The sequence below is a fragment of the Mastigoproctus giganteus genome, chromosome 2 (genome assembly GCF_048544385.1).
Source record: "Mastigoproctus giganteus isolate SK-2022 chromosome 2, ASM4854438v1, whole genome shotgun sequence".
NCBI lineage: Eukaryota > Metazoa > Arthropoda > Arachnida > Uropygi > Thelyphonidae > Mastigoproctus > Mastigoproctus giganteus.
Genome location: NC_143576.1, coordinates 181,920,773 through 181,944,085, shown reverse-complemented (window position 1 = coordinate 181,944,085; position 23,313 = coordinate 181,920,773). Strand labels below are relative to the sequence as shown.

General features: G+C 39.2%; 1 protein-coding gene across 2 annotated transcripts in view; it reads left to right on the top strand.

Annotated features, from left to right (window-relative positions):
- The window catches only part of LOC150089811 (metal cation symporter ZIP14-like), a 170,318-nt gene that overhangs the window by 36,968 nt on the left and 110,037 nt on the right, over nucleotides 1-23,313 (top strand). The window contains exon 1 of one of the 2 annotated variants that reach the window (XM_090389654.1): nucleotides 10,379-10,630. The exons of the other annotated variant lie outside the window; for it this stretch is intronic. The gene's annotated coding sequence lies outside the window, so the exon portion shown is untranslated. Of the gene's footprint in view, nucleotides 1-10,378; nucleotides 10,631-23,313 lie in introns of those variants that run through there. 2 annotated transcript variants of the gene reach the window in all.

Here is a 23,313-nt window from a genome sequence, read left to right as displayed (position 1 = left end):
GCGTCAAGGATATTGTTGATGGTGTGTTCCCAAGTGATAGTCAAGTATCCTTCAGGTGTTTTAGTGGCTTCAACTACTTCCCCTCTGGGAAGTTTGTTGGTGACGAGCTTGTATACAAGTCCCCAAGGGTCCTTGTTTCCAGTGGTGGAGCCCAGGCGCTCCCAGGATTGGTTTTTGCTTTCTCTAATTTGTGCTGTATAGGCGTTTCTCGCCTCTTTGTAGCTCTGTCGTAGGGTTTCAATTTCCGCCATCGGCCAGGAGCGCCTGGCTCGCTGGAAGGCCTTTCTTCTTTCCTGTGCTTCCTTCCTGAGTCGCTGGAGGAGTTATCGCTAAATGACATCTAATAAATTAATTTTTTCGTTACAAAACAAAGACGAAACTACAAATTCTGCTCCCCCAAAGACATGAATTGATGGTAGCCGCTTACAGGCGGGCCAAAGTGACGCACTTTAATTATAACCACTTTGTACATGACGCTTAAAACGAACACCTAGTACGAGCATGAGATAATATATACATGAACTTATTGCTATGTGTTGGTCTCACACCTGAGCGGTGAGATCAGCTCTGTCTTTCACGGGTACCATCTCTGACATGTTTGCGGTACATTTTTTCGATTTTCTGTTGTAAAATGGAAAATGATCTGACCTAACAGATTTTGAACGTAGAATGATAGTGGGAAGGAAGAAGGGGGTGGCTCCTGTATCACTGCAAAAGCAGTGGCTATTTTTTCATTTCATAGAATATTCTCCGAAAGATTATTTTAGAAATTTATCCTTCCCACAGAAAGTGAGTGAGAGAAAGAAAACTGCACCTGTTTCGGTAGAGACTGGAGGTTCTACATGTTTCTAAAATGGTATTCCTAAAAAAATGTTCCCCGTGTCTAGAACCCACAAAATAAGTAATTCTAAAAAAAGAGTGCTTTCTCAATCACTCACAGTTCAAATATCTAAACGTTAATTTTGCAACGGTTGCTATAATTATGAAAACAGCAATGGAACGTGACTTTAATTGCTTATCTGTTTTTGGTCAGCAGCGTGATATTTGTTTCTAATTTAATTTTACAGTTCGCTGCATATCATTCAACCAAGTGCATTTCCTGTAATCTATTCAAAATCAGCTCGACTTAAGCAATTGGGGATGGTTCATGGGCGCTCGTTTTTTACACATTGAGAAAAGAAAAACTTTATGGGTGTGTCGACTTCGAGCTTAATGATGATGCCCTCGACCTTGAATTACATAACAGACTTTGCAATCTTGTAAAACGTGACAAAAGATAAAAATCAAGTTGTTGGGGGTTGAAAAATGCTTCTTCCCAGAATAATGCTTCTTCCCTTCTATAGCATTGAGATAGCTTTGCATAAGGAACACCCTCAAGCCTGCGCGGCATCTGTCACTTCCGTCGCCAAGTATCGAACTGTCTCTACACAAAAGCAATCTGGTACCACAGCATTCATCCGTGCCGTGTTTAGCACGAAGAATGTGACCTAACGGAATTCCAACAGGGTATGATCGTTAGAGCCAGATTCATGGGATGAGTATCTTCATCTTTAAACTTTTCTTAAGCAAATGCGTTTCTGGACCACAGATCTATCCACGCTTTATTATTTTTACGTTTAATTTTATTACTGAATTGATCAGTTAGCGCCATGCCACTACCCAACAAGTCAGGCCTTGTGGCATGGGTACCGCCCCTTCCACAGGGAGGCGGATTTCCACTCTTTATGCATCACCAACACAACATGTTAATAACAGGACTCTGAACGTGGATCATGCCAAGATTTAAAACACGGATAATTTAAAAGCGGAAAATTTACATTATTTCCATATCTAAAATCCACTGTATTTACAAATAAAATTTATAATCACAAAAACTGCATTCACAGACTTAAAAAAAAATTCACATAAACAAGCCTGATGCTAGAAAGCTCCAAGACATTTCTTAAGTAGCTACAATGCTCAACTGTCATAGAATATTCCAAGTAACTTCCAATTATCCACAAGAAGAATGTGCATGTTGCATAATACCTAATGGGACGATCATCATCATCATCATCATATCGAAGATACGCATAGACAATAATGCTGCCAGAGCTTTCGTTCATCCATACTTTACATTATCTTTACATTATCTAAAACCTACTTATTTACAGCCCTTTCCCCAGTGGGTCGGTTGTTGTAGGGTTTAGGCGCATCAGCAACTTAGGCCATATTGATCTGTAAATTGCGTATGTTCTTTCTGTGGTCGATTTGCTGTTGGACGAAAAACCCGAGTATCAGTGAGAAAAAAACCTTGCTAACCTCGTCTGAGACCGACTAACTCAGTCACATTGTGAAAATACCCATAAAAATTGTTTGCATCATTGACGGGATTTCAACTTGGGTCTTTTCCACCCGGTGTAGGGAGGACGATAATTATACCAACTGTGCCCCCACGAGGAATGGAGTCTGGTATTCTACTATCTAACATTTACATCACATACTCTGTGTGCCCTTAAAAAACCTGAATAGTAAACACATTCATAAAAATCCCTTTTTTTTCCTTGAACAAATGGCATCACAAAGTCAAGGAATGCAATACACAACTCTTTCTTTGTCTAGCATATAGAAAATCGACTTCATAACACACGCAATTTACAAACAATATGCACGGAGCAATATGGCCTTAGTCGCTGATGCTCCTAAAACTCTACTAGAACAACAATTAACCAACCAGCTCCACTTTCCAGACATTAGTATTAATTAGATATCGGGTACAAGGAAGCCAGGCTTTTACTGAGGCTAGTAAAAAACAACAAAAAAAAACTACACCATCAGCCTCCAACTACCCATCCATAGAATCAACCAAATCAAATTCCCAATGGAGTTCTCGAAGTCTGTCCTCGTATATTCCTCCTTTAATACCACTCGCGGGTTGCCTGTCTTTGGACTTTTTTCAAGAATCCCAATGTCTTTTAAAGTGCAGTCTCTTCGCCTATACATAGCATTCCAGGTATGGTTAATTGCTTTATACAGTGGAATTATTACCTTCATACAAGCAATTGTTCGAAAATTCATCGATAAAACATCATGGACTCTCCTTGCCTTTTTCCTGCAATACATGGAGAACTTCAGGTCTGTCTAAATGGTAACTCCACAATCGCTTTCTTCCTCTACTATTTTTAATTCGTTCCCTCCAATCTCATAAGTAATTTTGGAGTTGTTATTTTACCAATAAAATCTTGTATTTTGTTGGATTAAAGCTTCTTATCTGACAATCCCGAAGGCTGCTCAAACTGCATTTGACCAAACGTAACCAATAAATTTGTCATATCTGTAGGTCTTAAAACAACTGTTATCATCGCTCTTTTCCGATTTCTGTTAGCAGAGTACGTATTAAATTTGTGACTATTCCAACGGATGTACAAGAGTGTTTGAAACGAGGAAGAGATTCGTTCTCTATAAAAGTTTCGAGCGAAGAGCAGTTTGGTGAAAATAACTTCTCAGAACACCAAATGATTAGGAACTGCTCGATATTCTTAGAAAAATTACGGCAAGAACTGATAACTGAATGGTACTGTAACAGTGAGGGTTACGTTTAAAATAGTAACACGTCTCTAATTGAAAAGATAATTAGTTGAGTTTATAACGTATATTACATGCCTATCCTAAATTACAATGCACGTAAAGCAGAGTACAGTAACATACGTAGTGAGCAGGCATACTAAGAAAGCATAGTAGAACAGAGGCTTCGGGATGGTCAGATAAGGAGCTTTAATCCAAAAAAAAAATACAAGATTTTATTGGTAAATAACAACTCCAAAATTATTTATGCGATTAGAGGGAACGAATTAAAAATAGTAGAGGAAGAAAGAGATTAGCACCTAATAAAAACAGTGAAAACAGCCAAAAGATTGCTCGTTGCAGAACGAAACAGATTTGGATCACTCGTCCTAATTAGTAATAATTTTATCTGAAGTTTGTCAGATGAAATAGGAGAAGTGTGAAAACATTTGAATAAAGATGAATGACTAGTTCCGTTCACTAAAATATCTGTTGTGGCAACCAAACGGCACTGCTGTAATCCAGGACGGGGAGTATCAACTGGATGAGGGTTCTGTTGGACTTGAAGCTGTCGGAAAATCTTTTGATGATCTGTTGATGAGATCGCATTGCACTAGGCACGATGTAGTTAAGGTGAGTAAGAAATTATAACTTTGAGGTCAGAGACAAAGCGTGTCCCAAGATCCTTGCGTTTTTGCGCATACAGAAGAGTGCTTTTATCTGTCGAATGGGAAAATAGTAATAACCTATCATACCTTATCTACCTGTGTGTGCATTATGTCTGTAAATCGCGTGTGTTTTGTGGTCAGTATGCCGGTTTTGCTTGATGAAAAACTCGAGTGAACCGGGCTCCGGTTAGCTCAGGCAAGGACTGAAAATAATTCAAAAAAGTCGTTTGCTTGCATCATTGACGAGATTCGAACCCGGTGTTGAGAGAGAGAATGGCAATTATAATCGCTGCGCTACACGTGAAGACTCTGTCGATTAGGAAAGTACAGTTTACGATGAAGAAACGAAAAGAAACCGAATGAATGAATAAATGCCGAAAGGTGAAATTACAGAAAAGGGTCCAAGTCAGTTCGTTGCAAGACAATTTGTTATACGACAGTTTAGTGTATGACAGTTCGATCTACGAGACGATTCGATGACAGGGTGTACGACAATTTGGTGCGTCACACAGAAATCAGAAATTAACATAATCAATGAAGTTAAAGGGTTAGGAAATGAGAGAAATTTTGGCGACTAAGAAAGGAGGAATTCAGAAATTTAAAAATATAAATAAAGCAATATATTTTTTAACCATTTATTTTGTGTGAAAGGATTCACGCCGATCCTTCTCATAGAGCAAGTTAGAAAGTGAGTAATTGCCTATTTCAGCATGACTCTGTAACACCTTTAATCCAGATAAGATTATTTATTATTTTTTAAACAAATCTATTCACTTGAATCCTTTGCTTTTCCTGGAGCATGAGTTAGTTGAGGGTTTGGAAGCTGGAAAAAAATTACTGGTGCGTAGAAATCAGGTGAAAGGAACAGAAATGAAGATTATCACTGTGAAAACTTAAAAAAAAAACCAATACGCTGTTATAGAACATGGACCGGACGAGGGTTGCGAAGCCAAAAGGAACTCATTTACACAGAAACCACAGGAAAGGAAAGTTGGTTCTTTTTTCTTTTATGGAGAACTCCACAGTCTTCTTTGTTCTAGCAATATGGATTTGTGAAGGTTTGGAAGTTTCAAAACATTTACTACACAGAAAAAAAAAGAAGGTTATCAGACTGCTATTTTTTTTATTTATCATATTTTATTTTGTTTTATTTATTTATTTGAGGTTTACGGAACCTGTGCTGTTCTAGCAGGTTGGGAATTCAGAAGAAAGACCAAAAGAAAGTTATTAACAGAGAAACTACAAAGTTATTATAGTTCATTTGTTATTTTCTTTTCTTTCCTTTTTTTTCTTCTTTTTTTGTTGGCTTCTTGCAGCCTTTCCATGTAGGGGAGTCGGACTCCATTTGTTACCCATACACAATCTTTAGGGAAGTTACCCTTAACCCATCTACGGTTCTAGCCTACTATAACTTCTTTTCAATAAAAATTATAGCGCGGGTTACAAACCGAACTTCAGAAGATGCGCATTACTCAGCTAGCATCCATTAATGATCTCTACTTTTGGTCTCTAGAACAACTATCCCCCCCCCCCCCAAATGTGTATTACACAAAAAAATTTAACTTAAAGACTGGAAAGTAAGGTGCGAACAACATTCTCTTGTATCTCCATCTTTAACCTGTCTGTGGCACTTTTTTTTTTAAAATAGAATCTCCCTTAAAAAATAGAATGTGCGTTAAAAAAACGAAGGTGGGCAGTACGCTCCATCAAAAATATAAAATAGCAAGAACGGTGTCGTCATCACTAAATCACCATTTTTTTTTTTGGAGGGGAAGGGGGGGTGTAAAAGTCGTATTTTTAATGGATGCAGCACATTTCGCGCAATCTTACAGAAGTTAAGAATACAATAACAAGGAAAACAATTTACAAATTAAATCCTGAGCTTTCTGTATAAATAATTTTTGTAGTTCGGCCCCGTAAATTTATTTTAATTAAAATCGGCTTTGAGTGCAATTGTTACTCTATCTTTTCTTTCTCTCCATTCAGACCAATTATACTTCAGCATCTTACTGAATAGCAGACATTTCACGTGATTTCTGTTTAGTAACCTGATATATTAGTTGATTATGATTGAAATTTTAATATATATTTTGGTAAATATTTGGAAATTTTGGAAACAACTACTCAAGGATATTTAGAAGAGCTGAACTACAGCACGACTCTTTTAATGTAGTGAACGCCTATCCTTGACTGAAAGTTTACTGAAGGTATGGTGGGGAAACGTAAACTTTGTCTTATCTTTCGTAAGCAGACAGTTATAGGTTATTGAACCGTATGTCTCAAAGGCTCAGTGTTAAAACTTCATAATAATAGCCGTACAATAAAGATAAATAAATTTGGTGCTATCTGATACTTTAAGCAAGGCAATCAGACTCGCACTCTTAAGAAAAAGACGGAAATTATTTTCAAGTTAAACATCTTGAAAAAAAAAAAAAAAAAAGGAAAATATAATTGAAAAGAGAACACGGGACACATATATATGTATCTTATACACTGATGTGCAAAACTTAAAGACCAACACTATTTCTAAACGTTACAATCACAAAATCAAACGAAACAGCCTGTGGCGATTTGCATAACTGAGGCTGTTCAATAGAAAGCTGGTGTCCCTTTTACACCTGCCCATCGGAGACGCCATTTACAGTAGTGCATAGAACACAAGGACTGGACAGCAACGCAATGGGGTAAGGTACTCTTTACTGATTACAGGAGATTCAGTCTCAGCAGCGATTCTGGACGTCAGCTAATCTGGCGAGAGGTTGGCACACGGTATCATCCCGTAAACATCACCGAAAGGGATTGATATGGCAGTCGAGGAGTTCTCGTCTAGGGAGGCGTTATCTTGGATGGACGTACACAACTCCAGATACTGGAAGGCGGCACTGTAACCGGTGGACGCTACTGTACTGAGGTAATCCTTCCCCATGTGCTTCTGTTCCAAGGTGCCATTGGCCCCGAGTTCGTGTTTATGGATTATAACGCCACACCCCATCGCACTGCAGCTGTTGATATGCTTTTGGAAAGTGAGGACATTGTTCGTATGGATTGGCCTGCCCGTTCCGACTATCTAAATCCCATCGAACACATATGGGACGCTCTAGGGAGACGCTTAGCGGTACGTCCACACCCACCAGAAAATGTTCACCAGCTGAAGATGACGCTGACAGAGGAATGGACGATGTTACCGCAAGAACTTATCAACAACATTGTTCTAAGTATGGACAGGCGGCGCAAACTTTGCATCCACATTAGGGGTGGCCATATTGCCTACTGAGGACCCCCCTTCCCTTTGTTCCATCTTTGGCAGTGATGCATCTGTATCATGGCAGCCAGTGCTATGTTGCCATTTTTGAATAAAGTCCCTCTGTATCGTTTTGTTTCCATTGTTGTGTCCGTGTTGTTTCCTTTGTCATTTCTGTATCTCACGGGGTTCCTTTGGTATGCTTTATTCATATCCAGGCCACTCCTATGAGAAGCTACAGGTGAAAACTCGACTGGTCCTAAAGTTTTGCACACCAGTGTATTCTAAAAGAACAGTTTTAAAAATAGATTTCTTCATTAATTACGATTTCTCTCGAAAACCCGTGTTTCCGAGGGGAGATACCATGCTATCCTCGCCTGAGAGCGACTAACTCTGCTACGTCGTGAAAGGGGACCATAAAAATTCTTCGCGTCTTCGGCGGGATTCAAACCCAGGTGCGATGGAAATTGTTTATATGTACTGTACTACCGCGAGGGCAGCTTCAGACTGTAGCTGCTTCAGGTCAGCTAATTTATCAGAACCACTTAAACTGGTTGGAACAGAGTTCGAATCGCCAATCATGTAAGTACTTGTCATTGCGATTTCGGCTGTTTTCTTTAACGTTATCACACAACGGAAGAACTGCGATCTAATTTTAGAAATCGGCAACGGATTGTGTCTGCGTTGCGAAGGTGATGAATATAAACGAGTACACATTGAGGTGCTTGATAATTGATAAATACAATAGGCTTGATAAATAAGACCTGCTTAAAAGGAAAATCAGTCATGTAGACTACAACAAATCACAAATTGTCAACGTATCAAACGCAAATTACTAAACAAACAAAGTCTTGTAAGTTACGAATTATTTCTTGGCAGCCTTTGTTGTTATTTGACATGATAGAGAAAGAACTTCCTCATTTGTTTCACTAATAATTTCCCTGTCGCCTTCGTGGCGTAGTCGGTTTGCTACAAGCCTGACGTAAATGTTTACATGGCGCTGTATCCGATCGCTGTAGGATGGACTTTCTAGGGCTTTTCAACCGTTGTTTAGTTATTCGGCATCAATCAAATGGATATTGTAAGGTATCCCTTCCAGGCGACCGTTTTTTCAACTTGAAAACAAAAACAAACTGAATACAGCAAGTTTGTACTCCTTGTCGTGTGGTCCTAACAGCCAGCCTCCGTGCTACGGCTAGGGCTGTTAAAAGATTTTTTTCGGGAATCGAAAAAAGTCTTGATATGGGGACAAAAATTAGGCGTTTTTTCCATACCGTATAGAAAAAGTGTGAGTTCGATTCCGTCAATCGAGATTGACAAAAGATCGTTTTTCCTCCACAATCTGGCGAGCTGATCAAACAATTTTCAGACAAGGAATATTGACTGTGTGTGTTGGAAACCTATACACATAAGAAATGAAGGTTTTTCTCTATTGAAGATCTATTTCGTCCTGCTCACCGTGCAATTAAGGGATCGCGTTAAAAAGTTTCACGCTCGATGAAATATCATACATCAAATTAACCCATTCTGAGGTTGGTTTTATTAGCAATGTGACTAAATTAAAACCCGTGCATATTCTCATTGTTCAAACTATTTACTGACCTTGACTACAAGTCACGAGAAGAGAGAAAGAACCGTTATACTCTCATCTCTATAAGATCAGGCGACGGTCGCATGTTTTTTTTTTTTTTTAAACCTGAAAACTTTCGTCCAGAAAACACACAATCATAAACGGATGCTTCAGAGCCTTAGTTGCTTTGGCGCTTATTACGCACATAATTTCCATTTATCTGCGCACCATACCACTAAAAGAAATGAAAACCAGAACAACCGATGACTCACTTCAAGAACAGTTGCCTCATCCAGAAGAAATAGATAGATTTGTTGCAAAAATTTGTGCAGGTACAACAGATATACAAATGATTCCTATTTATCTAACATCTTCCTTATTGACAGGCTTGATTGCCTTCGCTCTATTAAAAAATGGAAAGAAAGAGAGAAAGAAAAGGCTATAACTCCAAAAGGAATCGTTTCCGGACCTTTTTTCATCTTTGGAAGTGTGACGAGACCTTTGAAGAAAAACACCTTTTGTGTTAACGGCATATATGCTAAGATCTACTCGCTTCTTTGATAGATAAAAAGCGAATTCTAGTTGAAGAAAAAGAAAGTTTGGCTTCTCCATCTGGAACTGATTTACTCCACGTCTCATATAAATCGTATAGAAAATGTGTTTCTCTTTTGGTGACAGATTTCGAAAGCAATACAGTACTGTCCAAAAAAAATAGCCAGTAGCGAGCCCACTGTGTCGAAAGGCTGTCTCATAAAAGACTGCCTTTCGACAGAGTGGGCTCACTACTACACAACAAAATTATCCGTATAAAAATAACTGATTTCACGATGCTGATGCAAGTTAACTCTTTTGTAGTTCAAGGTTACTGTCATACGGATGGCTAATTCATACAAGAACTGTCAAAAAGTCTGGATTCATAGGCAGCTTCTGGAAACATGCGAACACTCATGCTACCACACAGCCAAAACTGTCCAAATTCTTGGACCAATATAATCCCACAGGATGTTCCTTTAAAATTCTAGCACAGAAAATTATGCGCAATATTGACTAGTGATTTTATATTTATTTCTATGTTGCTAATAATAATAATTACTTTATCTTCAGTCTTGCAGATGCAGGAATATTACACGTAACTGCTTGCCCTCCATTTTTATTTTCAGCACATAAGCTATGAGGTCACATTCCTGTAGAGCAAATGACCGAAAACTTTTACTTTAATTTATCATAGTCGTGCATGTAATGACACTGCTCATAGCACACGTGGTTAATTCAATTCGGGAAGCCGTTAAAGACATCCGTAATACAAGCAGGTCACATGACAAACTTATTACCAGTATCATATGGATGTAAGTGCGATCTCAGACGAATACATTTTTAGAATTAGAATACGAGAAGGGTCTTATTTATGGTGATTTGATTTTTGTTGATTGGCAAAGTCGGATATTTTAAGATTATGTTGTCCTTCTTTGTTAAGTTTCATCCATGATCATGATGCAACAACTGCTACTGAAACTGAAATGTGTGGTTAATTACATCGCTTTCTATTCTCGGGACGAGTGCGACGTTATCAGTCAACCGGTGGTTAAATTCTTGTTTGAATGACATTAGGTAAGTTGTAGAAAATGTAGTACTTTTATTTATGGTGGCACCGAAGGGAGGGGTTGATTTATGACTTATGAGCTGAATATTTAATCCTTGATAATGAATTGTTAACGAGTTGATAAACCATAAAATCAACCAAAATTAATTCGCTTTATACTTTATAATTAATAAAAATTAATTCATTTTCGGCCCTGTTAATGAAGTGTTAATCATGTTAATTATTATTTTATTTGCAATGTGTGAAATGGATTTTGTTGTTGTGTGGTTTTAGGTACATCGGCAACTTAGGCCATACTGCACCGTATATAATGTCTATTAATTTTGGGTGTTAGGTGGTCGATCTGCTGTTTTTCTAGACGCAAAACCGGATTTTCTGAGAGAAAAGCCATGCTACTCTCGCCTGAGTCCAACTAACTCACCTACGTTGTAAAAAAGACCTTAAAAATTCCAGGTGTCATCGACGAGATTCGAACTCAGGTCTTTGCCACCCGGTGTGGGGAGGACGGTGATTATACCAATTTGTGCTACCCACGAGGGCATGGATTTTGTAAACAGTAGAATAGGGACTGCACTACATTCCACCGTTCTAACAGTTGTTTTTGATTTTAACTTTGTTTCCTTTCGCTCGGGACTTAATTGGTCTGAGGAGAATATCTCAGATGTTTCATCCTGTAAACAGAATACCAGCTTGCGAATACAAGCAATTTAAAAACAGCGGTTGATTGTTTTCTGGGAGCCTCCATTTGATACTTGAGGCGGGACGGGACAGAAGAGAAGACCAGGTCTTCTCTGCTATCTTATGGCCTTATATTAACTGCAGTTTTCGAAAATAAAAGTTTCAATAGTTCTAGTAAATAATACTCTTTAAAATCACTTTTCGTTGAAAAGATGAATGTGTCCTTTCTTGAAAGAAGTTTATTCCTGTATAATTCATATACATTGTGAAAAGTATTTACATATGAAAGCTGAAAACACTCTCCCATATAAATAGATCTGTGGTAATTTAGGCGTTAGGTTTCTATGAGCTGTAAATTACAGTATTAGTTTTGGCAGATCTTTTTCCTTGGATATTTCTGCAGTATTGGAGTGATCCGTTTTATTCATCACGAAGAAAAATCAATATTTCATAGGCTTTTTAGGTCATTGCCTCTTTCTTCACGATGTATTCTAAGTTGTTTCCTCTTCCATTGGCTTTAATCCAGCAATTAGAGCAACTAGATTAAGATCAGTGAGAAGAGGACACAAACTGAAAAGGGGTCCTCCCTAATAACTAGAAAAGAGGTAGCATACGCATTTTATAGTGCGAGAGTTAGGGTTATGCTCACGCGTTTGAGTGAACCGCGGTTCAAGCCCGCTAGACTGGTCATGCCAGAGTATAAACAAACTTTTTTCTTTTTTTTTTTTTACTTCGTGGAACACATGAAGGCAATAATGATCCTATCCATTCTGTTACTAATGCTGCTTCGCTGGTACTCAAATGTGCTGAGTTTGGAATTATGCGTTGGTCGGGGAAGGGACACTGTGTCCAAACCACTCGTAAATTAAGCGGTTTTTCTTATTCAGATGTGAAAGATTTCCCTCGCTGCTAGTTTAGTAGTTACAATCACAATCCTTCCATGCGGTGTGGGCTGGAATCCAGTCCAAATGAGAAGAAACGTTGGTGGGGTTTTACGCACTATGGCCAAGTTAGTGGACCTCAGGCGAGGGTTGCATGGTTTCTCTCCGGGAAACTTGAGTTCTTCAATCCGAAAAACCCAAATTATAGACGATATATTGTACTGTAGATTCATTACTTTAGTTGCTTAAATGCATATTCTAAAACAACCTTAACCAATCTTATCAACGGATAGAAATAATGAAGAAAGTTAGATGCGAACTATCTGTTAGCGGCTGCCTGTCTAGAATTTTCCAGTACTGATGATGTGGAATTTTGTGAACACGTGATGTGAGAATTTATAGAGTTTTGATGAGTGATGTTAGAATTTTATCACGAGTAATTGCCCCTTTTCATTTAAGGTAGCGTTTCCCAAAGTGGAGGATGCCCTTCTTGAGGATGGCAAGAATTTATTTACGGGGGAAGGGGGGGAGGATGAACTGTTACAATAAAATAAAATAATAGAGATGAAAATGAATAGAACACAATGTTTTACATTTAAATGTACATAACCATATTTAGCCTACATTTAAATAGGCATGGTAAATTAAACTTTCATTCTTCTATAAAAACTATAAGTACAATAAAAAGAAGATATCAGCATTTCTTTTGTAGCAATTTAATATTTATTATCTATTTCGAATTCATTCTGTTTGAAGATGAAGATATATGCACAAAGTCCCTTTTTGTCACTGTAATGATTCATTACTATGAATGAATAACTGTACACTAAACCAGTTCCTCCTCGACTTCTGACCTGTTTTTATTTTCTTTTTCGAAGGTCATTCTAGTGCATTCATACCAATCATGAAAACAGCATATTCTGCACAAAAACTAACCATTCTCTAAGGCCTGTTTTTTTTTCTTCGTTTTTGGCATGCTAAGCGTTTACTTTTTAAATTTGTTCTCTCTCATTTGAATATCAAGTAATTGAACATTTAAATACTATATATATATATATATATATATATAATCTTAAATCCTAAATACTGAATGCTTGGAAATCTGCAGGGATTTTTAGAGCTTTGTAACTGCGCCAGTTCCTACTTGAATTCATTAACGATAGTGCAATATATTGTTTTTTTTTTTTTTTTTTTTTTTTTAATTTAGATTACTTTTAAAGTCATAGATTGGGGTTATAATTCAAATGCCCAACTTTGAAAGTCCGTAGACAGCAAATGGATCATTATTTTGAATAAAAAATATCATAACATGCGGAAACGAAACACAAAAAAGCCATAACTATACATTGATGAAGGCTGTCCTTATGTATGCCTTGTAATGGTCAGAGCCATAGATATCGACGCATTCAGACGAAAATCTAGAGGATGGTAAAATCTGTTTTGATCAGTTCCAGTACCATTGCGTACCGAAGAGTCGCCCCCTCCAAAATCTATATAAACGAAGGTATAGTTTAGCATTCTAGAAAAATTCAAGTTAGAAAGAAACCATATTTTTATTTTCTTTTATTCCCTCGGACGCTCTTGGTATCAATGGCGATTTCCGAATCGTATCCCATTCTTAAAGAAACTATATATTAATTAAATTTTTTTCAGATGTACGGGCATTACTCGAGAGGGAAACTTCCAATCGATACTATATTTTCAGCAAATGTTTTGTTTGTCTGATGATTCTAGAATCCCTCTCTTCTTCTTCTTCTTCTTCTTCTTTGTCTTCGCCTTTTCCCACGTTATATGGGGTCGGCATTCAATGTTCCCAGTTCACACTTTACATCCTCTCCTCTAGTTGGATTAACTTCTCAACCGGAACACATCTATTGGTTTTGGCATAGTTTTTACGACCGGATGCCCTTCCTGACGTCAACTCTCACCATTTACCCGGGCTTGTGATTTAAGCTGCCGATCTACTAAACCTGCCGCAGCCATATATTCTAGAATCCCTCTCAATTTTACTAAAATCTACGCTATACTACCAAAGTATCTGAACTCCCCTGATATTTGAGAAAAATTACCCAAGCCTGCTGCCATCCACGTATAAGGAACAGATATAAAAGCAACAGTTCACACTAGAAATAAGCTAATCAACGAAATGCAGAAGATTGGTCGAGTAGCTTAATTTAGCAAGTTCTTCCAATGGGAAATCATTATAGGAGGCGATATTAGCAATCAATCTATTCTTGGCATTGCAGCGAAACTGCAAAATCCTGGGTTGACACCACTGCCAAATTAATCGGACCTTTTTCATTTTTTTGTGTGAGGAGGGGCTTCTTCTTAGGACGACGGGCTACAAGTCCATTTTTGAAGAGGCGTCTTCTCACTGTTACTGCAGTTGCTACCACTCCTGTCTGTTCTTTCCATTCTCTTTTCAGATCAGACGGACGAAGAAGCTTTACTGTTTTTAAGGCATAAGCGCTTCAAGACGCGGTCTGTTTTGGCATAGAGACTCGTTTGCGTCCGGTTCCTTTTTTCCTATCAGCAGAACCAGTATTCTTGAGTTTGGAAAGAAATCTATTCACTGTCGACTGAATACAAGACACTCTGTAAGCAATATGACGGGAAGAACATCCTTTCTCACGTAAAGCAACAACAGCACTCTTTCTTTGTGGCGTCAAATGCACGTAACTCACCATCCTGACACAAGCAAGGAATGACTGCAACTCTTGCAGAGCGTGCTTATATAGCTGAAAGTAACAGCTGATGCAATATTACGTCAACACCTACGCGTGTCAATCTTATCTGACGCAATCTGTAAGAAAAATATTGCCATATACTTACGTTATTCGGATGACAATTACAATTTTAAGGGGTGATGCACTTTTTTGAACACCAGTGTATAATTAAAAATTAGACTGTGCTAAAAAACTAAAATCAGTTAATTAGAAACATTAAATACAAAGTTGGATTAAAAACATAAAATCAAGCAAATGGGGCAAGTAGCTTTCGAGGCGAAGAGCCTCTTTGTTAACTTACTGAAGCCTACGATAGCAAGTCAACAGAAAGGTAGCCTTGCACATGCGTACAGATATACGGCTGCCGCGCTTGACGAAGAAAAGAAAAGAAATAAGAGCAGGAATAACGGAAGAGGACATTAACTGTCAGACCCAGCACTGTTGCTGGGACGTACGTTAGGCAAGTTATTAGGTCACCATCTCTCTCATCTCGTTGTAAAATAACTCCCTTCATAACAGAACGTATACAGGTTCTAGCATTACTATTGATGGCTGAACACTCCGCAGATATGTAGAGGGCCTCTAACCACGAGATGGCGAGAGTCACTAAGTTCAATAGAACATACAGATTTCCAGCTATTTTTGACTATATTTTATTTTATTTCATTAAAACAGGTCGCGCATTACAGAGCGCATAATTCCAGTGCACGCGTAAAGAATGAAAATAATTATAACAATAATTGTTATTGTAATAAATAATTAAAAAGTAATGAATATAACAATAATAAATTAGGAACTAACCGGGATATAGTGATACCGGAACTTAGAATGTTGTGTATACAGGGTGTCTCAAAAATACACGGCATAACTTCAGGAATGAATTCCTCATATGTAGACAATAAAAATATTTTATGTCAACGTAGTTTTGGAAATGCTTGGTTTCCGAGTTTTGAAGGTCTGTCTATGACACTTGACTCTTCACATCACCTTATTTTTTTATAGTAATTGTTCAAAGTGTCCACCTTCTGCCTGAATACAGGCCTCACCTCGACGTCTCATGGACTCGTGAAGACGATGCCAAATTCTTGGCATGTTTCGTATTGTCTCACAACCTGCCACAACTCGATTGCGGAGAGTTTCCACATCAGCTACCGGAGTCGAATACACCAATCACTTTAAATGGCCCCACAAGAAGAAATTTAGTGGGTTTAAATCAGTGAGCGTGGAGGCCAGGCAGTTTGTCCACCTCTACCTATCAACCTACCACGAAACCTTCGATTCAGGTAATTGCGGGCTACGTGGCGCTGAAATGTGCGGGAGCACCATCGTGCATGAAGTGTGCTTGTTGACGAATGATCAGTGGTGTGTCGTCCAAGATATCAGGCACGTTGTTTTCCAGAAAGTTTCTGTACGCCTGCTCCGTGAGTTTGTTTGGAAGTACATGTAGCCCAAATAACGTATCACCAAAAACACCAGCCCAGATAGTGAGGCTGAACCGCTGTTAGTGATGTGATGGAAGAATTGCATGTGGGTGTTCCTCAGCCCATACATGCTGATTGTGAAAGTTTTGGATTCCTTCTCGTGTGAACTGTGCTTCATCTGAGAATATCACTAAGGCAGGAAAGTAAGGAGTTGTACCACGCTGCTGCAAGAACCACTGGCAGAATAATACTCGCGCAGGGTAATCTACTGGTGACAAAGCCTGTACCCGTTGCAGATGGTAAGGATATAGTTGGTGTTCTCGCAACACTCTCCAAATAGTCGAACGTTGAACAGCCAGTTGCATTGCTATTCTGCGTGTGCTGATTCCAGGAGTGGCATGCACAACATCCAGAATCGCCTCCTCTACTTCAGGAGTCGTAGATCTTTTTTTTTTTTTTTTTTTTATGTGAACCCCAAACACGAGAGGTATAAGAACCTATAGTACTTAGTACCGTGCTTGGGTTGGAGGTTGAGAAGGCGAAAGAAGATATTTGTTGACATTGGACTTGAACTTCTGTAGATTGTAATTTTCAGGAAATACGTATGAAGGAAGGTTGTTCCAGAAAACGGCAATTGAATGAATAAATGAGGAAAATGAAAAGTTGGTTCTGTGGGTTTGAAGTTGGACAGTAAATGGATCTTGGTCATCCTCTGTCGGCAGCACGAAGTGTCAAGGTCCCATGTTCACAAAGGCGGCGATGGATACCTTCAAACGTGTTCCTGTCTGGACATCTTCGTACTAGGAACCTTTCGTGGTACAAACGACGAGCCTCCAGACCATTGTCGTCCGCTAAACCGTACATAAAGTGCATATCCGCTTGCTCCTGATTTGAGTACATGGTCGGAATGGAAAACCACCAAATTCTATCAGTACCTTGTGATGAAGGAAATCACCGGCGGGAGATAAGACATTCCGGTTAATAACTCGGGAACTAAGCATTTCCGGAACTATGTTGATATAAAATATTTTTCTTGTCTACACATGAGGAACTCATTCCTGAAGTTATTCCGTGTATTTTTGAGACACCCTGTATATGTATACAGTATATGTCTCGATACTTTTAATACTGTATGCCCTAATATTAATCTATCAAAGTGCTAGAATAGTAAAATTTAAGCCAGCGTTTTGCAATCTAACGATAAATGGCCAGCCACCAAATTAGAAGTTTTATGTTGCTATGAACATACACGTGACTTTGCACATAAAAGAAAAATTCTCTTGATCACAAAGTTTCTAACGGGACACTAGCTATTTATCGTTAGGGGGATAATGTTGACTTAAATTTGACTATGCTCACTTTAATGTTTAATACTCGATCCCGATTCATAGCCCGCTATCTCCCCTCCCACCCACCAGAGAACAATTCTATAAATCTGAAATAGCATCTCCGATCCTTTATGAAATTTCAAGACTTATTTAAAACAGTCTTCTGACGCTGTCTGCCAAATTTCATTATAGATTTATTAATTTCAGTGCTCATCGCTTGATCATTATGTAATGAAGTTTTGACAGGCACACTTTGAATATGACATAGATCAGGCATCCGCAAGCCAAGCCAGGCAAAAAAATTGCTACGGCACACCGATGGTATATCTGTATTTATTAGAATTGCTTATTTCTACGTTCATATACCTGTCCAACTGGTAAAATTCTTGACACAGGCTGGTAATTCTGTCCTAAAAATCAACAGATCTTGAATATTTTCATTGAGATTTCTGTATTTTTAATATCCTTACCAAAGGTCGCTTGGACTGGCGTCTGGAATCAAGTCATTAAATTATCAAGTCCTTGGTGAATATGGCACGACATGAAGCAATCGTGTTACTGGATAAGCAATATACAACGGTGACGTATTCTGTTTCAAAATGGTTCTGAGTAAGCAATCTCATTCTTTTAAAGACTTTAATAACATGTACAATGGGCACAATGAATAACGTGCAATACTAGTTTTAAACACCCTATGTGGTAGTATATAAAGATTGAAGTGTCGTATGGCAAACAATGAACGACTTCCGTAGCCGAATGGTCAGGAGCGGGCGTACACTAGTACAGGCTTTTTGAGTAGACCGAGTTTCAAGCCCCCGATTGGTAAATATGGTCGATCAGCCAACCCGCACTCGACCAGCGTGGCCGATTATGATTCATTTCCCTCAACACGAATTGTTGAGAAGTCTTCCATCCTAAACTGGACTGATAATGGTTGCTGCGTACCCTGTTTTCTATTGCGAACAATATTTCAGGTAGAACTTTTAAACCTGATAATTAATATTACTTTATTAATTTTATATTATTAATATTAGAAGTGACAAATGATGCAAGGAAGCAAGCACATGCAGCATTAGTTAAAATATAAAAAATACTTTCTACGTTACCTGTTCTAATAATATGTGTAGATCTTCCTTTAATTTTTCAAACTACCCACTTCCGAGCGCTGAATGAAATTTTGTTCCAAAAATCAACTACTCCCTAGTGGAAGCAAATTTCCTCATATCTATCCAGCAACCATCCTTCCTCGATTAAATTTGTGTCCCCTCATGTGTGCTCTGAGCAAGAGGACTCTATCTTACTCAATCTATTCAAAGCCTTAAACATCTCAGTCGATTTCCTCGCAGATACCTAGTCTCCAAAGGCTGCAATTTGCAGAACTGAAGTAATTCCCGGTAATAGTGCCCCCCCCCGCCCTTTTTGTTTGCCTCTCTAATCTCATTTCTCTTCATTCCACTTTCAACAGATGCGCACCCTTGCTAAAATGAGGATACAAACTTGAATGCAGTACTCTAGACGTAGCTTAACCATTGTGTTATACAACGGGATAATCACCTCCTTATCCATGTTCTCAAAATTGCTGTATATCATTGACGTACAACAGCTGCTCCAGCAATCCATTTGTACAGCTCAGAGAGCTTCATGTCTGACTGAACAATTAGTCCAAGTCTTTTTCATCTTCACTACGCTGAGGGTATTCTACACGGTTAGTATGTTACGCCTGATATGCCTTCATCAACATCACTAATAAATACAGTACTGAAAACAATAATAGGCTCAGCACTGAAGTCTAGGGTCTGTACTAAAATAACATTATTCCAAGAAGAGTAGTTTACATTGATAACTAAACTCTACCTTCTCTCACTCAAGCATCCCTTTATCCACAGCAGTACTTCCTCCTAATTCCACACTGCTTCAATTTGTACAGCAGTCTTTCATGTGCAACGTATCAAAAAGTATCAAAAGTTTTTCTAAAACCTAAGTATATGATGTAATTTTTTTTTGTTGCATCCTGTTCCTTTTCTATTGCATCGTAACTCCAGGGGCTCACATCTGGTGAGTATGGACTAGGCACACCCAGGGTCCTGAGCTGGATATCATCATTCTTCATTTTCTTGGTGATTCCCTTTTGACTCTCTCTCTCTTTTACTCTCTCAGGGTAACTCGGGAATTTTTTTTTTTTTTTTTTTTTGGCTGGTGCAGCATAAGCCTCAGGCTTCCTTGCACCATATAGATAATAATAATAATAATAATAATAGTACCGAATCAAATTGGTCATACAGGGTCGCTCCCTTGTAACAAAATCATGCTGTGACTGACTTAAATGCAGGATCATCTAGACTGCATTCCAGTCTAGATGGTCCTGCATTTCTTCTTCTTTTACCAGTGGTTTCATTATTTTCCCTGGAGCAGAAGTGAAGTTTATCGGTCAGTAATTACTCACATCGCCCTTTATGAATTGGATATGCATTTGCACATCTCCAGTTCAGATGGACCTCCTTTTAATCCAAAGATGATCTCATAACTATGGCTCAAGCTTTGATTACCTCTTTTGCTGCTTATTTTAATATAAAATGATAAATTCCCTTTGCCTGATTTGTTCGTGAAGATGTTTTTATTTGTTTGTTATAGAGTTTTAGGCGCATTAGCAACTTAGGCCATATTTGGGCCGTATATAATGTCTGTAAATTGCGTTTGTTCTGTGGTCGCCTTGCTGTTTTACTGGACGAAAAACTCGAGTTTCCGGAAGAAATAACCACGCTACCAACCTTAGACCGACTAACTCAGCCGTGTTGTGAAAAAAGCCCATAAAAATTCCTCAAGTCATTGACGGGAGTCAAAATTATGTCTTTTCCACCGGGCGTGGGAAGGATGGTGATTTCAGCACCTGTGCTAACCGCGAGGGCTCCGCCAGCCTCAAGTGTTTTATTTATTTTTTAGCTTGCGCAAAAGAATTCTCTTCCACTTTCCTTTCAGTTATCACAAAATCATTTATCGCCCTAATAGAATTAAATATACTCTTGATATCCCCGTCCTAAAAAAATCCTCACGTGTGAATGTTGATTTAAAATATCAATAAAAATTGATATTTTACATCTACCATAAAAATTCCTTGAGTCATTGACTGGGTTCGAATTCAGGTCGTTTCCACCTGGTGTGAGGAGGATAGTGATTATACCAACTTTACTGCCAACTAGGGCTACAATAAATAACACAAATAATATTATCTCTGGACGAATTTGACTACACTGCTCGAATTAACAAAACACGTAGAAAAAATGGTGTAACTCGTGCAGTTGCCGATAAAGAGGGACAAAATTTGGTATGGTGGTGTATCATAGAATAACGATGAAATGAGGAAACAGCGAGAAACTTCGGGCATGTATAGGAGTTGTATAAGAATTACTAAAAAGGTCACATTATAGAAGTCGATATAAGAAAATATGGTCACATGACATTAGCACGGCGTATGATCCCCTCCAACAGCTAAACAGGCCTGACAGTGGTGAACCGTGCTCGATATAAGGGTCTCTATAAGATCTCCAAAAAATCCCATTCTTCCACCAGCTAAAACCTTAGCTCACTAAGTGACGGAGGAGTTGGCTGTCAGTGTTCAATGCGACGCCCAAGGGCATCCCACACATATTCGATCGGATTTAAGTCAGATGATAGCGATGGCCACGGCAGTCGTTGGATATCTTCAATTTCAAAATATTTCTACACCACTTGAGCTTTATGTGCAGTGGCATAGCCATGCATGAAAAGATCTGGGCCAACCGCAACCCTAAAAAGTCGCACATATAGAGCTCGAGGATCTATTCTCGGTACCTCCGCGTAGTTACGGTACCCCTATCAAAAATGTCAAGAGGGATACGGCCGCCGATCATTATTCTGCTTCACACTAGAACACCGCCTCCATTGTAAGGGTCCCTTTCGCTGATGTTGGAGGGATGGTTCCGCATTCATCGTTGTCTCTAGATGAAATAAGGTCTGGAAATCTGTTTGTTGGCTAAAACGGGACTCAGAGAACAGAACTGTACCACATTTGTTAGTCACTTGTTCATACACCACTTTCGACGAGCTCTGCAGTAGTTCGGGGTTAATGGGATACAAACCACTGGCTTCTTTGCGTAGAGTCCACTTGAGCTTTCTTAACACAATCCGGTTGGAAATGTTTTCACCTGTGGCCTCAGCAACCTCAAGAGGCAGTTGATGACAGGACATCGTATGGTTCTGTCTTGCTGTTAGAGCCAGACAGCGGTCTGTTCTGGTTGACATAGCCCTCGGGCGACTTCAGCCAGCTTTTGTTGTAATGGTTTCTGTCTCCTAAAACTGCTTCCATAAGTGTAAAGTAAAGTGTGTTGATGTCTAGCGGCACCAAGGGTTTCCCCCATTTCTGCGTTGCTTTCATTGTTGGTGAATCAGTTCACTGGAAAGACCAGAGATTTGAAAAGTGTATGGATTTTGTATATGTGTAGTGTTGTGTATCGTTATTCATCTGGTGATTTAGCCACTGGACCCCTGCTTAGGCCCAACGTTGCCCACACTTGGCCCCGTGGAGGTACTCAACCAGGTAGATTAAAGTTATACTCTGGCAGGCCTTACCACCTAATTTCCTGAGATTTCATTGGCTAGGACCTAAAAAAAGGGAACAACGCGAATGTAGGGTTAATCTGCTGGAGGTTAGAAGCCAGAAATGATACACAAAAGGGATGACTGAATTTGGAATTTTAAACTGCTTCCATAAAGTGTAAAGTGTAAAGTGTATTCGTGTCTGACGGCAGCAGGGGTCCCCCCCCCATCTCTGTATTGCTTTCGTTGTGGGTGTAACACTTCACTGCAAAGGCAAGAGATTTAAAAGTGTGTGGATTTTGTAAGTGTAGTGTTATGTATCGTTGTTCATCTGGTCATTTAGCCGCTACACACCTGCTGGGGCCCAACGTTGCCCACACTTGGCCTCGTGCAGATCTGGTACAGAGTAGTTTGAAATTTTACTCTGGCAGGACCTGCCACCTAATTTTCTTGGATTTCAGTGGCTAGGGCCTTAAAAAAAAGCATCGTAGTGGCAAACACTACGTTCTGTAAAGCCTAAAAGTTTGCGTAGTTAGTTTAATTTAGACATTGTTAGAGTTCTACAGTGTGAGACATGTGCTGGCATGTAGATAGAGTGGGGGGATGAAGGCTGGGGAGTGAAAGGCAGAAGTATGGGGACGACAGAGGAGGAGTCCCCAGATTGTCAGGCCCATTCCTCACCAGGTAAAGAACAGGGAGGCGGCAGGGGAGGGAAGAGACTGCAGAAACTGTCTCCTCCCACCCCCTGCCAGGGGGAGAGAAAAGAAAGGACCACACAAGGGACTGCAGTCAGGAAAGCCAAATTGGCCATACAGCTGCTTCTCTCTTTTGCCGTTATGTTTTTCCTCTCCGGGTCACCAGAATTTGGGAGTCACTCATGGGACCAGATTCCCGTCTGGTATGATCAGGACCATATAGACTTTGGTTGCACTTGAGATGCGGTCTCATCCATTTGTAGGTGGAGTCATCTTCATCTGTGTGGACGTATTGTATTAGGTGAGGCCTGGGAAGTTCTTTGTCCTCATGCTGGTGTCCTCCCTCATCCGGTTATTACTTGAGAGTGAGTGGAGGTCAGAACTCTGATA